Source organism: Lemur catta, chromosome 4, assembly GCF_020740605.2.
Source record: "Lemur catta isolate mLemCat1 chromosome 4, mLemCat1.pri, whole genome shotgun sequence".
NCBI classification, from domain to species: domain Eukaryota; kingdom Metazoa; phylum Chordata; class Mammalia; order Primates; family Lemuridae; genus Lemur; species Lemur catta.
In genome coordinates, this window is record NC_059131.1 from 31,673,492 (window position 1) to 31,689,459 (window position 15,968).

The 15,968-nt window shown below is 47.9% G+C and overlaps 1 long non-coding RNA gene across 1 annotated transcript in view; it reads left to right on the plus strand.

The window, feature by feature from the left end:
- LOC123636848 overlaps window positions 1–15,968 on the plus strand; it is a 49,696-nt gene that overhangs the window by 32,190 nt on the left and 1,538 nt on the right. Inside the window, exon 2 of the long non-coding RNA XR_006734678.1 lies at window positions 210–433. This is a non-coding gene — a long non-coding RNA (uncharacterized LOC123636848). The remainder of the gene's footprint in view (window positions 1–209; window positions 434–15,968) is intronic.

The following is a 15,968-nucleotide window of genomic DNA, read 5'->3' on the forward strand; positions in this document are numbered from 1 at the left end:
AGCACCAGCTAGGTGGCAGTACCTTGCAGGGCTGGCAAGGTTTTCTAGGAAGCTGTGTATGCTCTCAATCAGGATCCAATACATAGTGCTTCTGTTTCTCCCAGAGCCACTGAGTCCTGGCTCCAAAGATCAAGGGGTGGAAATGGGGGTGGCACCACTCACCATCACTCCTAGTGACCCACTAGCAAAATTTTTGCTTTCTGTTCTAGTGATTTTATGCTCTTCTGGCCTAGAGGACTTGGTTCCAGAGGGAGGAATGCCTCCACAAGGAGACACAATGATGATTCCATTGAACTGGAAGTTAAGACTGCCACCTGGTCACCTTGGGATCCTCTTGCCTATGAGTCAACAGGCAAAAAAGGGAGTTAGGGTGTTGGCTGGAGTGATTGATCTGACTACCCTGGGGAAATTGGACTGCTACTCCACAATAGAGGTAAGGAAGATCCCTTAGGGTGTCTCTTAGCATTACCATGCCCTGTGATTAAGATCAGTGGAAAACTGTAATAACCCCATCGAGGCAGGATGACTAAAGGCCCAGACACTTCCAGAACAAAGGTTTGGGGCAGCCAAACAGGTACAGAACCACAGCCAGCTGAGCTGTCTGCTAAAACCCAAGGGAATATGGAATGGGTAGTAGAAGAAGGTGGTTATAAATACCAGTTGTAACCACATGACCAGTTACAGACATGGGGTCTGTAACATGAGGTCTGTAACTGTCATGAATATTTTCTCCTTATTTTGTTATGAATATGTACTAGGAAAATACCTTTATTTCCTTTCTCCTCTTTTTCCCTTATCATGCAAAATAAGATGTGTTGACTTCATATTAGTATTTAGGTATTGTTAATTTTACATCATAGTATTTAATTTGTGGGATATCAGGGAAAGAGTAGACATCACTTAAGGACTTTACCTCCTCTTCTGGGGAAGGGATTATTGCATTTTTAGATGTTTAAGGGATAGTTGTGTCATGTTAGTAGAATTATGACCTTGTTACTGTCTTTATTTGAAGATTAAATATGGTTTAAGAAGATGTGTGGGGTGCTGAGTTGACAAGGATCTATCCTGTGCCCTCAGACATCATCCTCCCAGCTCCATTCTCAGACCTTCAGACTCAGACTGAGCTGTATAGATATGTATTGGTTCTGTTTCTCTGGAGAATACTAATATTATACAACAGAATCCTGAAAATTCACACTACATTCAATGTGAAGCGGAAATAAACTTTTCTAAACTCCCAGTAACACAGTACATATTTTCAACAACCATGATAGAGGAAAGACCATTCTATTCTCCCTATAAAAAAGGATATTAAGAAATCACTGGGCCAGGCGCCATGGCTCAGGCCTACAATCCTAGCACTCTGGGAGGCTGAGATGGGAGGATCGTTTGAGGTCAGGAGTTGAAGGCCAGCCTGAGCAAGAGCAAGTCCCTGTCTCTACAAAAAATAGAAAAATTAGCTGGGTGTGGTGGCACTTGTAGTGTCAGCTACTAGGGAGGCTGAGGCAGGAGGATCGCTTGAGCCCAGGAGTGTGAGGTTGCAGTGAGCTGTGATGACGCCACTGCACTGTATACTGGGCAACAGAGTGAGACTATGTCTCAAAAAAAAAAAAGAAAAAGAAAAAAGAAATTACTGAGGTATCACGAGGCAATCAAAGAGAACAAGAAGCCAAAAATGTAGAGAAAAGAGTATTATAAAGGTGGGTTGTCAAGTTGATTTTTTAAAATATTATTTTTTCTGGCTTTTGTGTATACGTCAGCTTAAATGTGAGATGATGTGATTTCTGGAAAAGAAAGAGAAGCATTATAAAGAGATAAATATTCACTTTTTTCTAGTTTCATATTCATAATTTTATGCTCTGTTTCTTAGAGAGGGTCCCCTAAGTTGTATAAATTTCAGGCCTCATAAAACTTAGCCCCACGTTGGTGTTGCTGACATTTGTCTGTGGGATGGGTGCGGGAGAAGAAGTTGCCTTGAGGTTCAGGGAAGGGTATACTGAGGCAGGAGGCAGGGCTGGGGAGGGGTCTGGTGGACTTGCCTGCTGTCCGATGTTCCCTGGGGTCTCTGAGTGGCCCAGGAGGACCTGCTGGGACAGCTGGGCTCTTTGCAAAGGCCCCTTGGGCTGTCAGAATTTCCTGAAGGTAGGGGCTGGGGACACTGGTGTCGCGCAGCCCCTTAGCTCTCTCCACCTGTCAGGGCAGGACAGCCACAGAGGGACGAAAGGCGTTCTCACCACTGTTGGCACCAAGCATTTCTGTCGGTGATTATTTCCTTAATGGCCTTCTCCCCTGCTAGACTGTGAGCTCAGTGAGGGCAGGAATCTTGTCTTGCTCACCACTGTTCCCCCCGATCTAGCTCTTTGGCTTGGCACAGAGTCAGGGCTTAATGAACCTTCTCCAAGAGAATGACCTGAATAAACAAACCCGGCATCGCTACCCGCCCGCCATGTTCGTGTGTGTGAGCGTGTGTGTATTTGTGGGGAGGAGGGTGAGGAAGGAGGGCAGCAGGTCTCTGCGCCCTGTCACTCACTTGGTTTGAGGACTCCTGTGTTTGCTGGGTTTCTACATTTTGGTTCCCTCAATAATGGGTCCTGGCAGTAGAAAAGATCTGGAAACCACCAATCTAGAATAAGACATTGCAAAGCCAGTTTTCATTAGTCTCTCTCTGTGTGTTTTAAATTATCACATACCAGTTGTTTTCAGTATCATACTATTAGTTCATATTTTAAAAATCTAAAATCAGAGTAATTTATGTGTTGAAACCACCAAGGGTTATGTGCTACATTAAAATTCCAAATAGAACAAAAAGAGACACTCATTTAGAAAGCTTCCCTCCCCCCTGCATTTCCATAATTCTCAAGAGGAGGAAGAAAACGCTAATCAACACAGCAAGGCTTCCCCTAAATTTCTAGTTCTAGCTGAACGAACACAAGGCCAGTGACGTGGGCGTCTCCATTTGTACCTGATGAGAGTAAAGAAGGCTTAAAACAAAAACAAAATAAAACGCTGAATGCTTGCTATCAATAGAAAGATCTCGATCTCTACCCATTCCCGCCAGGAAAAAATTCAAAAACCTTTTCTCACAGTTATTAAACAAGAGATAGATTTTTTTCCCCTGTAATGATGGTGTCAAAAGAAGGTATTTGGTGTTAGTTTATAACTTTCTCCTTGCTGTTCTCCTGAGTGATGGTGCAGAGTCAGAAAGAGGTTTTATGGTAGTGGGGAAGATTTGCACACAAAATGTACTTGACAATGACACCTTTATTATTATTATTTTTAGGATTGTACTAAAAAAGATCAACAATATTTAATTTTTGATTTTCATAGCTAATTGTGTTTTCTTGTCTTTTGAATGATTTATTTTTAAAATTTTTGTCTTCTAATGACTTGTTCTGATATATTATGTTTATTGTTTATATTTCTGTGAATGTGTATTTTACAGGATGTTTTATATGTTCATTAATTTTTGAAGTTAAATGTTTAGTTTCACTGATTTAAAATGTATTAATAATTTGAACACTTAATCCATGTACATTAACTCTTCACTTTGGTGTTATACAAAAGCTAAGTACAGCCCATGTTGCAATGGCTATGTAGAAAATAACCCCCTCCTTACACAAAGGATAAAGCTACTGCTTAGAGAAGTTAAGGGGACTTACCCCAAGATGACATGGCTATTTAGGGAGTGGCAGAGGATGGCATATGAATTCAGGTGGCCCTATGGTAAGTCTAGGGCATGAGTTTCCACACTGCCGCTGGCCCTTCTGACTCGGGAATACCAGTGTGGTTTACCTTCATGTCTCGCTGGCTGTGTCCCTGCTGAAACCCAGCCCTCATGCAGGACTGGGAGGTGGGTTCCGCTGCTCGCAGGGATGATGAAACCATAGGACCCAATATCCACTCTCCCTCGCCCGGCAGCTCCCAGGAACCCAAAGGGCCACTGGGGTGGAGTGTGGTGCAGGGGCCCAACAGGGGAAAATGGGAGTCAAGAGGCAGTAGGTCAAAGGGGCAAGGTCCTGCCTTCTGGGAGAGGGCCAGATGCAGAACCAAGTGGTTTCCGCTGTTTGCCTGCACGTCATGGTGTGTGATTCATGGTGGCACACGCTGTTTCCTATGCCTTGAGTCAGTGCTGTATTCTTGCTATCAGATTGTGTGTTACAGGGAGTGGGGGCCATCTCTTGCTGCCCAGTCCCTGGGTGGCATTGTGTGTCACATGTGTCATATGAGGGCCTGGTTTAGAGCACTTTCCCAGAGAGACCCCGGGGCTGGTCTTGGTGACCCTGATAGCTTCACTCTGGGTCTGACTTGCTCATAAACATCTCCACTCTCAACTCCCAATTCACTGCAAGCAGAGGGCCCCATTCCTGGGCAGGCCCAGCTGCTGGCCCTTCTACTAATTAATGACTGCTGATTGGCCCAAGAGGTGCACTCATTATGCCCAGGAGAGATCAAAGCCAGGCCCAATAATCTGCTAAACGAGATGTCAGATTAGGGCATTCTTCTGGGCTATTAGAAAAATTTTTCTCCCTGTGTAAAGGCCTGTCAGGGTGTATGACCCCATCACCCACCATGAGCCAAGCAGAGGGGGTTCTGCAGCCTTTCTGTTCTTCTTACTTTGAATGTGGCCATTTAATGGGACAGTCCCACCCCAGGAGCCTAGGCACGATCCCTGGGGAGGTCACAAAGAGGGGAGGTTCTCCCCTAGAAAAGTCAGGTTTGGGCACAGTCACTTCTACCTCTTTATCCTTGGGGTTGTGGGTGATTAGAGGGAAGTATAGACTTCCCTGAATCCCTGCTTTCAGTTGTATTAGGGACACACTGCCTCAGTTTCCCTCCTAGGACCGGAGATCAAGTTTTACGACGATACTACTCTTTCCTTTCAGGAGCTTGCCCCAGACTGACACTTATTTCAAACCACTGGAGGTGCAGCCCAACCTCGGGGTGGGAATAGAACCCCAGTTTTCAGTGTTAGTGCTGATAGCTACTAATGGCTACTATTGGCCAAATGCAGAGTGTGTCAGGCACTGTGCTAAGTGACTAAATACCAATTTAATTTATACGGCCTGAAAATATTACAAGCTAGGTATTATGAACATCCTCTCTAATACATGAGGAGAATGAGGCTCAGTAATTCACCCCAGTCACTCAACTTAGTAGCAGCTTCAGGGGTGGGTCCTGATTGGCTGAAGTTAATCACCATGTTGATTGGTTTAGGGATGGGCACGTGACCTAGTTTTGGCCAATGAGAGAACACTATCACAAGTCTTGCAAGGGAGGCATTGGAAAACGAACCTTCTCCCTGGATGGTGTGGTGTGAGGGTGGTAGGTCTGGAACTGCTGAAGCCATTTTCTCTAACCAGAGAAGAATCTGGAGCTGTTGTGCCAAGGGGTAGCATCATGGGTCTTTGGAACCATCCTTTGAGCAGTTGGATGGAGCTTAGCTAAATGAGTGAATACATTGCCTTTATTGTTGAAGCCGGGTTGAGTTGGGCTTTCTGGGAATGGCAAATGAAAGACTAGCACACAACCCAGACCATAGTTCCTGTCCCAGAGGAAACAGACCTGCCCAGCAGGTCTGGCCCCCAAGAGGTAGCCCTGGGTGAGCTCACCTAGGAAGTCAAGAGACCCTTCAAAGCAGGCATGGCAGTCTGCCACTTATGGTGGCCACCACTTGTCCTGCTGGCCACTGTCCCAGCTGCCCCCTCAGCCCGGCCTGGCTATGGCCTGACCTGTCACCTCTACTTCTCAAATGTCACCACTCTACCTGATCACCCCTGGTACAGACAGCATCCTCCATCCTGCCGGGCCTGATTAGGATGCCCAGCCCTCTGTGTGGGTTAGGATTAGGTTTGACTGCAAGAAATTTGACAGTGGCCTGAATAAGAGACAAGGCTGTTTCTTTCCCACGTAACAGCTCTGGAGGTGGGGAGCCAGGGCTGGTGGCAACTTGGCTGCACAGAGTGTTCATTTGTATCTTCCCTCTTTTTATAGCATCAGCATTGCCAGGGTTTGTCTACTTTATCAGCCTTTCCAAGAACCCCTGGTTCTTAAGGCTTGGTGTTGTCGCTGCTTGCTATGCCCATTTTCTAATTCATTAATCTCTGTCCTTATCTTTATTATTTCTTTCCTTCTACTTTATTTGAGTTTATTTTGTTATTTCCCTCCTCCATAACTTCTTTTTTGTTTCCCTGTAGAAAAACCCAGAAAAGATTCCCTAACTTCTTGAGCTGGACACTTAACCCTTTACTTCTTTTCTTACGTAAGCTGCAACTTTCCCTCTAACATCCCTGTAGCTGCATCAAGAAATTTAGCAAGGCTGGGCACGGTGGCTCACGCCTGTAATCCTAGCCCTCTGGGAGGCCGAGGCCGGTGGATTGGCTAGAGGTCAGGAGTTCGAGACCAGCCTGAGCGAGACCCCGTCTCTACTAAAAATAGAAATAAATTATCTGGACAACTAAAATATATATATATATATATATATAAAAATTAGCCGGGCATGGTGGCGCATGCCTGTAGTCCCAGCTACTCGGGCGGCTGAGGCAGCAGGATCGCTTAAGCCCAGGAGTTTGAGGTTGCTGTGAGCTAGGCTGACGCCACGGCACTCACTCTAGCCCAGGCAACAAAGTGAGACTCTGTCTCAAAAAAAAAAAAAAAGAAAGAAAGAAAGAAATTTAGCAATGCTGTTATTTTCGTTATTGCTCAGTTCTAAATATTTTCTTATTTCTTAAGTGCTTTGAACCAGTAAGTCTTCCCTTCTTTGCCAAAGGGCTCCCTGTGGATATCTCACTCCCTGGATCATCATTCTCTCAGTTTTTCACCAGTCTCTTGTTTGCCCCATGTGTTTTCACTATCACAGGCAGCTGTGACGTTACACAATTGCTGCTTACTGATTTCCACAAATACCCTGAGTATAGGATTTTGTTTTTTCTCAAAGCCTGGACTAAGACCAATAAGTGTACAGGTTGTCTTCGTGCACCAGAAGTAGACCCTTCAGGGAGTACAGTGCTGCCTTTATGTGAATATCTTAATTTTAACTCTTCGCTTTTTGGTTATCAAGAACAGTAACCCCTACCCCCACCAGCCTTTGCAACATCAGCTCAGCACATTTAAAAATTTTGTTTTTGTTTTACTTCTTTGTTTTTGGCTCCAAGGGAATTCTCTTTACTTTCTTGAAAGCTCAGCTATGCATTTGAGAAGAGGTAATATTTTATCCAGTATTTCTAGAGGAATGAAAGATCTCATTTTCTCAATGAATTTATTTCAAACATACAGAGAAATAAAGAATCATATAACAAAAGCCCATATGCCTACTGCCTAGCTTTAAAAAGGTTTATATTTAATCACATATAATGTAAAAGGAAGTAAAATATTACGGTACAATTGAGGCTCTTTTTGTGCCCCTTCCTCATCTCATACTCTCCCTCTCTCCTCAAAGGTGATCAATATTCTGAAATTAATGAGTACCTTTCCCCCCATGTATTAGTCATTTTTAATAGCAATAACACCTGTCATTTTTTGTGTTGTAAAATTTACATAAATGGCATCACTGTAAATATTTTGAAATTATGTTGTTGATCAAAATGACTCTCCAGATTTTTCCATGTAGATACATTAAGCTCTAGTACATTCACTTCAACCTATGTATAGTATTTCACTACATGAAAATACCTCAATTTATTCATCTGTTTGCCTATTATGGATGTTTATTTCTAAGTTTTTGACATGACATAGAAAGCTGCACTGAATATCTCTGTGCATACTTCCTTGACTTCATGTGTGAGAGTTTCCTACCATATATATCTGGAAGTGTGATTGCCAGTGGTGGAACGCACATCTGCAACCATAGGAGACCTCCTTGTGGTTCTCTGGCTGGAAGCAATCCCATTCCTTTGCCCCACTGTGGAGTGCTGTTTATTTCTACCCTGTCCATTACCTCCCCTTTGCCTTGTGCCATTGTTAATGTGCATATCCTCTTTCACAATTCGAAATCCATGAGATTCGATTTTCCTGGAGAAAATGCACCATGACTCATTCATTAGAGCATCCTCCATGGATCAGGTAAACAGTAGTCACTGAATAAATATCTACTGAATTAAATTATTCACTATTTAAAAACCTGTACCAGGTCCAATCCCACTGGGGTTTTCAGATTTTCCTCTTTCTCCCTTGGGTGTTTCAAGTCAGCTCAGTCCATCGAGTATTTTTGGGCAAATTTGGAGATGGGTACTTTGAGATGGGTTAGAGCCGGGATCAAGGTTGTCTCCATGTGGAAATTTTGGCTACACTCCCTTCCTGCTGTGAAATGCAAGCTTCCTCATGAGCTGCCAACTCAGGCAAACATCTTTGATTGTGGGGAAGTGGTCATTTGAGGTTTGTGATAATTTGGACATGGCTGGGGGGAAGTTAGCTTTTGCTTAGCCAACCCTTTCTTCGTGGGAGTACAAAAAGATAGTGAGAAAATGGTGTTAGGGGAGACATTCAAACAAGATGTTTAAAAACACATGTGAAGCTCGCCCATTCACATATAGACAACTGCTTTGTTGGTTATAACTCATTCTTAGCTAGTCCTTGAAGCTGTTCCCCAAGGGCCTCTCCTGGTCACACCTGGTTCCCATTACTGTATCTGCTTGAAAGTAGTAAAGCTGCCTTTCTTTAAAAGTACTGGAAAGCACAATAATTCACTCTGACCTGCCCCTAGGTTGTCCGGATCAGTGCATCTGACAGTTTCATGTGGTTACAGTCATCCACAGCCCCTCACGAAGGCAAATTCTGTCCAGACAGGAACAAACCATTGGCCTACCAATTTAAAATACCAACAGGATTCAGTGCATACCTCCTCGGGCAGGTACAGCTACCCTGCATACTCAGGTGGCAGCCCTGTCTCAAGCACCACCCCCTGCATGCAGGCACACACACCCTGGGTACAAATGGAATTGCCCACCGTGGTGGGGGGGGGGGGCCCTGGCTGGAAGTTCTACCTCCCTGGCCAATATAAAAAGACTGGGGAGAGCTGAGAGCTGGTGGTCTTTGGGGGATTGTGCAGCTCTCATAAAGAGAAAGGCCATTCCTTCCCTTCCGGTGGGCGAGGGAAGAGATCCCTTTCTCTTCCTTAAAGTCAAAGGAGGGGGATACCTTTCATAAAGGTCCCATTATCCATATTTCTTGGATCAAAATTCACTTGTCCACATTTAAACTTTTTTTGGGGAAAGTTTTGTTAAAATGTTTTGAAGGTGCTTACAAAATGCTTTTTATATTTTGAAGATGCTTACAAAACAGGAGGGTGGAATTGCCCACCCACCCCTGTGTGAACTGAGCAGGAGAGAGAAAGATTAGAGAGAGCCGGCAGAGCAGGAGGGAGCAGGACCTCTCTCGCTTTAGGTGAGGACGCAGCGAGTTCCTGTCTTAGTCTCTTTAGGCTGCTGTAGTAGAATACCATAGACTGGGTGGCTTCTAAACAACAGAAACTTATTTCTTACAGTTCTGGAGGCTGAAAATCCAAGATCAAGGCGCTGACAAGATTCAGTGTCTGGTGAGGGCCTGCTTCCTGGTACATAGACGGCCATTTTCTCTCTGGTCCTCACACAATGGAAGGGACAAGGGAGTTCTCTGGGGTCTCTTTCATAAAGGCACTAATCCCATTCACAAGTGCTCTACCCTCATGACCTACTCACCTCCCAAAGACCTCACCTCCAAATACCATCACATTGGGGATTAGGATTTCAACATACGAATTTTGGGGGACACAAACATTTGGTTGGTGGCAGTTCCTGAGTTTCCTGTGGGTTGCATGGATGCAGATAAGGCAGCTGGACTTGACCCTGACTTATTGTCACCCCCTCCTCTATACCCCCTATTGCTCCCCCCAGCCCCCAGTGGGCTGCTTGTTGAAAGAGAAGCACCAGCAGCAAAGGGCCCTAGAGTCCACCCTTTGATCCTTGCAGGGCCTTCTGATGAGCCCAGACATGCACCCATGGAGAGCCAGCCTGTGGATGCCTATCCCGCCAAAGGCACCAAAGGTTGTTGACCAAATAATTAGCAGGGTCAATTGACCTGGAGAGGACTTGGCTTTGACTAAGTTATAAGGTGTTTGCCTGTCTCCTTTTCTCTCTTCTTTGCCCCAAACACTGGGTTAGCTGAACCTAGGAGGAGGTAGGGGGAAGTATATGAAGATCAGAAAAGATCCTTTTCTATCTCAAGTAGCTGGGCCACAGCTCTGGCCTCCCTTGGGAGAGGGAGGAGAAGGAGAAAAACAAACAAGCAGAACTGAGTCTTAATGGCCAGAACCATATTGTCTTAGCAACTCAAGGAAATAGACAAGTTATGGATTGAACCTAGTAGGGGAGCCTTTGGGAGCCTTTAACTATTGAGAAAAGGAACAGTATAGATTCCTTTAATATCAATGGGGAAGACAAAAGAAATAGATAGGGAATGATAGAAGAAAAAAACATTTTCATGTTTATTCCTTACAAAGTTGAGACTCTTCAATAAGCCAGTTATATTTGTGGGTTCTTTAAGGATCAGCAGGCCTAAGTTCTAGACATTGTGAGCTCTAGATCTGATCATGGAACCATAAAGATGAGACCACAATGAAGAGTCAAGAAGAACTTACGGTTAAGCTTTAAAGATTTAAATAAAAAAAAACTTCCAAAAAAAGACTTTATTGTGGGAAAATGATTTTTGAACCGGGAAACATGAATAGTAGCAGTGGGAACTCAACCAGAAGTGTCGTGATTCTAGAAAAGGGCCGACGTTTCTAGAATCAGAAACTAAGAGTAAACAGGGCACGTGGGACAGTGCAAGGAGGAGAACGTCATGCGAACCAAGGCAGAGATGCCATGAGGAGGAGGCTGGTCTCTGCTTTGCCTCAGTTCCAGCGTCCCTTCCTTGCCACACGTGTCCTTACGTATGTAATGCCTAGAAAGCTGTGACTCACGTGGCCCCGTTGCTCGCTGGTGTTAGTTTCGAAGAACAGAGTTGAGGAGCCAAACCTCATGTCATTCTAACTTCAGTTCTTCCCTGGCATTCGGCAGTTGTGGAAAGGGATCACAGACCACACGGAGACCTCGTAGCCTCTGTGCCTCCGGGGGCGCCATTCTTTCTCCTCTCCCCTAACTCACCCCAAAGCTACCCGCAGTGATTTCCCTGTCCCTGTTGCTTCCAAGTCTGCATTTCCAAGTTCCAAAGTGCCTCCATGCAAGGCAGGGCCCTCTTCCAGGGTGCGGGGTGAGGGGAAGGAGCACCGGTCAGCGTTCCCTGAGCAGGAAGGGCAGGGAAAGTCTTGGGACCATCTCTGGTTAACAATTTTTGTCCCATTAAGCAATAAGCATGTAGGTTCTTTGCAACCTAATGACCCTGACAAGGACACCTTATGACCCAGAGCCAGTTATTGAACCTCTCTCAACTTCTGGTTCCTTAGATGTCACTAGAGGTGCTGATCCCTGCCTCATGGTGGCCGTGAGGGTGGAATGGACGACTGTGAGAAGCAGTGTCTGTTGAGCCCAGTGGCTCTGTGGACACCCAGGAGCACGGAAGTGCAGCGACTTCCGCTCAGGGGACACAGCTCCCGTACAGCCCCTTAGTCTGATTGATCCTCCTTCCTGTGCCTTCCTATCAGCCCTGAGTCCAGCTCCTGTGGGGCCAGAGTCCTCCTGTCAGCTGCCCTGGGCTCTCTCCCTAGTTTCACTGCTCCTTCCTGCAGACCTGGCCCAGCCAGCAGGGGATTCGCCGCCTGCTTTCCTCAGGTGCTGGAGGAAGCTATCGTTTCATCTGATTTCCTGCTTAGTCTGATTTGATACTCCTTGATTATGTGCCTATGGTGTCCCCAGGCCCTGCTGAGGGAGCCTCTGGCATTAATTTTTAGAGGTGTTAATCTTGGGATCTGGTTGGAGACTATTCCTTCTTGGAAACCCAGCCAGAAAGGCTTTCTTGCTCAAGCCAGTGCCCCAAATCTCTGGGCAGATACCCTTCCCTGGGCCCAGTATCTTTGCACTTGGACCATTCCCATTGCTGCTCTGCCTGAGTCAGGTCCCCTGGGGCCTCTCAGATGGCTAGGCCATGCTCCTGACCTCCCAGGACTCTTCCCTCCTGCCCCAACAGGTGCTCTGAGGCCAGCAATCCTCTCCCTCCTGCTATTGCCCTGGGAATGGCTTTTGGAATCAAAGGTGGAAAGCTGAGAGAAGGAAAGAAGGAAGAGAGGGGAGGAGGGAGAGAGAAAGGGAAGGAAGGAAGGAGGGAAGGAGGAAAGGAGGGAGGGAAGGAAGGGAGTGAAGAAGAAAGGAAGGAAGGAGGGAAGGAAGGAAGGCTGGGAGGGAGGGAGTGAGGGAGGGAGGGAGCCAGCTCTATCACAGGCTGCCATGCGAGGATCCCAGGATCCTATGTGCAAAGGAGCAAAGTGCCTGGCATGTGGTAAGTGCGGCATGCAAATACATCAGGGTGGCTCTTGATCTAATGTGCCGGCTTATTCATTTACGAGAGTCCAAAGGAGGATGCCTGTCACCCTCGCCTCCCTTGGCTGGTCCTAGGGCCGACATGACCAGCACAAGAGATAACAGTTGGCGCTCACCGGGCGTGGGCTGTTCTGACTGTGCTGGGCGTGGATTTGCCTTCCCGTGTCTGAGGACAAAGGAGGACGAGTGTCAACAGGATGCTTGAGGAGTAGGGATTGAGAAGCGGTTTAACCCACTTAGTGAATCTGCTGCTTAGAAACACAAACAAATAATGAGTGAGCTAATTACTCATGATAACAAGGTTTGACTGTTCTCGACACTTATCAGTCATCTCCTTTGAATCTCCTGACAGGCTGTGAGATGGGACCAGTGTTCTTCCTGTCCCGGATCTGCAGATGAGGTAACCGGGAGCTGGAGAAGTTAGGAAACGTGTCCAAGTTGACACAGCTGAGCCAGATTCACACCCAGGGCCGAATGTCACCTCCTCCTGGGCCAGGTTGCCTTTGTTCCCATCTGGTCCACCCACTCCAGGCTGCCCTCGGCCAGCGAGGAAGCTGGTGGCAGTTCAGAGCGTCAATCTCTCCCATTGGTGGAGAGCTGACCCCCCTCTCAGTACCCACAGGAGGGGGAGCCCACCCCAGGATGGCCCAGCATTTGGGCAGCGCTTAGAGGATGGCATCATAATCCCAATGTCTTATTCTTGCCTAGAGTAGATGCTTGACAAATGTTCTTTTATCTCCGTGGCCACAGAGACTTCTCAAGGCCACCCAGCAAGAGGCTGTGCAGGGTGAGGGAGACCCATGTCTGAGGTCAGGTGAGAGGAATGCGGAGGGTGAAGGGGGCTGGAAAGGGAATAACTTCTCAGCGTCTTCCCCAGCTGGAGACCCTGCGCACAGATCTGTAACCTTCACATTTTCCAAGTGCTTGACACACTGGACCCGGGATGCTTGTCAGCCCATTGTGCAGTTAAGGCATCTGAGGCCTAGAGGAGGAAGGAATGCTGGTGCGTCCCTACTATGTGCCCAGCTTGCTCTGGGGCCCCTGGCACCTTGTTTCACCCTGATATGGACCCTGTGGGGTACGTGTTACTACATCCACTTACTGCTGAGGGGCTAAGGCTGAGAGAGGAGTAATTTGCCCAGGGCCATCCGGCCCCAGATGGGGGAAGTAGGGTTAATACTGATGACAAAATCTACACTCACTCTGCCCTGCCACAGGGACAAGTGCCCTGCTCCCTCTGGACTCCCAGTCCAGTGCTCTTTCCTTGGCTTATATTCCCCTTGTTCTGTTGGAGCCTTCAGAGGACACCAAGCGCTTTTGCCTTCTTGGGGCTATCCCGTTTCCAGTGGGCTCCCACTGGCTTCACGTCTCGAGATGAGAGGCCTGTGAGAAGCCAGAGCCCTGAGAACATCACTGGGCAGCTCAACCCCACAGCCTTTCCTCCCCTCTTTCCTGTTTGGAAGAACCGGCTCGGGTTCGCACAGTCCTGCTGCCGGCCTAGGAGCCCTTCCGCTTGGCAAGGGTGCTGGGCTGGGCGCCCCTCCGTTCCCTACCCCTGACCCGTCAGACCCGCCCAGGGAGGCCAGGTGTCGCTCAGGACTTGGGTCCCCGATCCCCCAGGGCCGAGGCGCGTCCCTCTCTCGTGGGTAACGTGTTTCAGTGCTCTGATTTCCGTGGCCTGGGAAGGCGGGTGGAGGAGAGGAGGGGTAGGAAAGAGTTAACTTAATTTTGGCTGTTATTCCTTTTTGGCATCTGCAAGTCAACTTAATAGGATCTCAGCTTTCCTGTTGCCTCACCAATGAAACAGAAACCAGACCACAAGGGGGTCTGGAGATGGTTAAACAGCGATGCCTCCTGGTGGGCAGCAAGGCCTCCTCAGAGATAGCGCCAGGGAGTGACTGCGGGGAAGCCTGCCACGCTGGGCCCCTGCCACAGGGCAGGGGAGAGGACAGGGGACAGGGGCTCCCCAGAAGTTCTGGCTCTGGGCAGAGGGGGAAGGAGGTGGGCACAGGGTCCACAGATTGGTACTGAGATACTGAGTCTTACCTGCTGGGAGTTCTTGCCTCTCAGGATTCAGGACATAAGAAAGCACTAAGCTGGGCATGGAGTATGTCTGGCCTAGTAATTGTCACCTCTGCTGAACTTTCTGGTCTCTCTCTCTCTCAAACTCTCCCACTCCCCCACTCCCCAGCCTTTGCAATTCCTATTCTCTCCTCCTGAAGCCCCTTCCTCTGTTGATTCCTTGGCCAGCTCCTACTCATTCTCCAGATCTCAGTTTGAATGTGGCTTCCTCCAGGAAGCTCTCTGGAAAGGGACCTTGGGCCCCTCATGGCACTCACAGTGCCCTGAATGTCCCCTTTCAGACTCATCCCTACCACTCTCTTACCCCCTGCCCTCACCCTCATCAGCTCTCTCTGTTCTCTTTCTGCTCCCTGGGCAGGGGCTCAAGCAGAGGGTCCCGCAGAGGGGCTGCACCACTCACAACCTTGGACAGGGGACTGGTGGGGGTGGGACAGGACACCAGAGCTCCCACCCACCCAGGTGCCCTCCAGGAGCCGTGAGCAAGGGGATTTAGCCAAACCCAAGGTCAGGTCTCTCCTGCCAGGATCGCTTTTCTCTCCAGGGTGGTTTTCATTATTTTTCATTCCCAGACTATTTTGGAAGCTGGCTGCCATGGGAACTGAGTCTTTGGAAAGCCCCAGCCTCTTTTTCCCTCCTGCCCCCACCCCCACTGCCATCTCCATTCCCTCTTAATTGGTTTTTAGTTCCCTGGCTTTCAGGCCGGTCTGTTTATTTTGATTGCAACTCGACAGAACAAATCTTTAATGAAGCAGCTTGTGGGGAGAACCATTATCAGCCGCCTGCCCCAGGGAGTGGGCTGCAGCCGGGCGCCCCAGGGAGGAGGCCGCGGCCAGGCACAGGGTGGTGGCTGCTGGCCTTTCGGGCTCCATCTTCCTTCAGGTACAGTCTGGAGATGAAGGAACAGAACTTGCCCTCCCTAAGCTGTCTGCAGCCTTAGCCAAGGTGACTTCACAGCCCTTTTAAGCATCCCAGGGGCCTTCACAGGGCTCCCCCAGTCCTCCCAGTGACCCGAGAGGGACATTCTCTCAGGAACCTCATTCTTCAGATGACAGGACGAGGCTCAGAGAAACTGACAGACCCAAGTCACCTAGCCAGCAGCCCATGCCTCAAGAAACCCTGAGCAGCGGCCTCGCCATCTCGCCTATACCTTTTGCCTTGTATGAAGTCACCCTGTTTCCCAGGAGTGTCCCTTGTCCTTAGGCCAAATTGGAAGCTGATAGTCCAGGCTAGGCTCTACCAGGGCCTGGCTTTCTGGAGCAAATACCTTCTTGTTTTGTGCCTTGGTTTTCCCATCTCTGGAAGAGAGACGTCTGGGCCTTCCACTATTCATAGGGCTTCTTCTTAGACTGGATGAGACTATATGTGTCCAAGAGCCTGGCAAACAGGAAATGTATAAACGCGTGTTATTATTTTGAGCGTAGAGTACAGAACATTCCATAC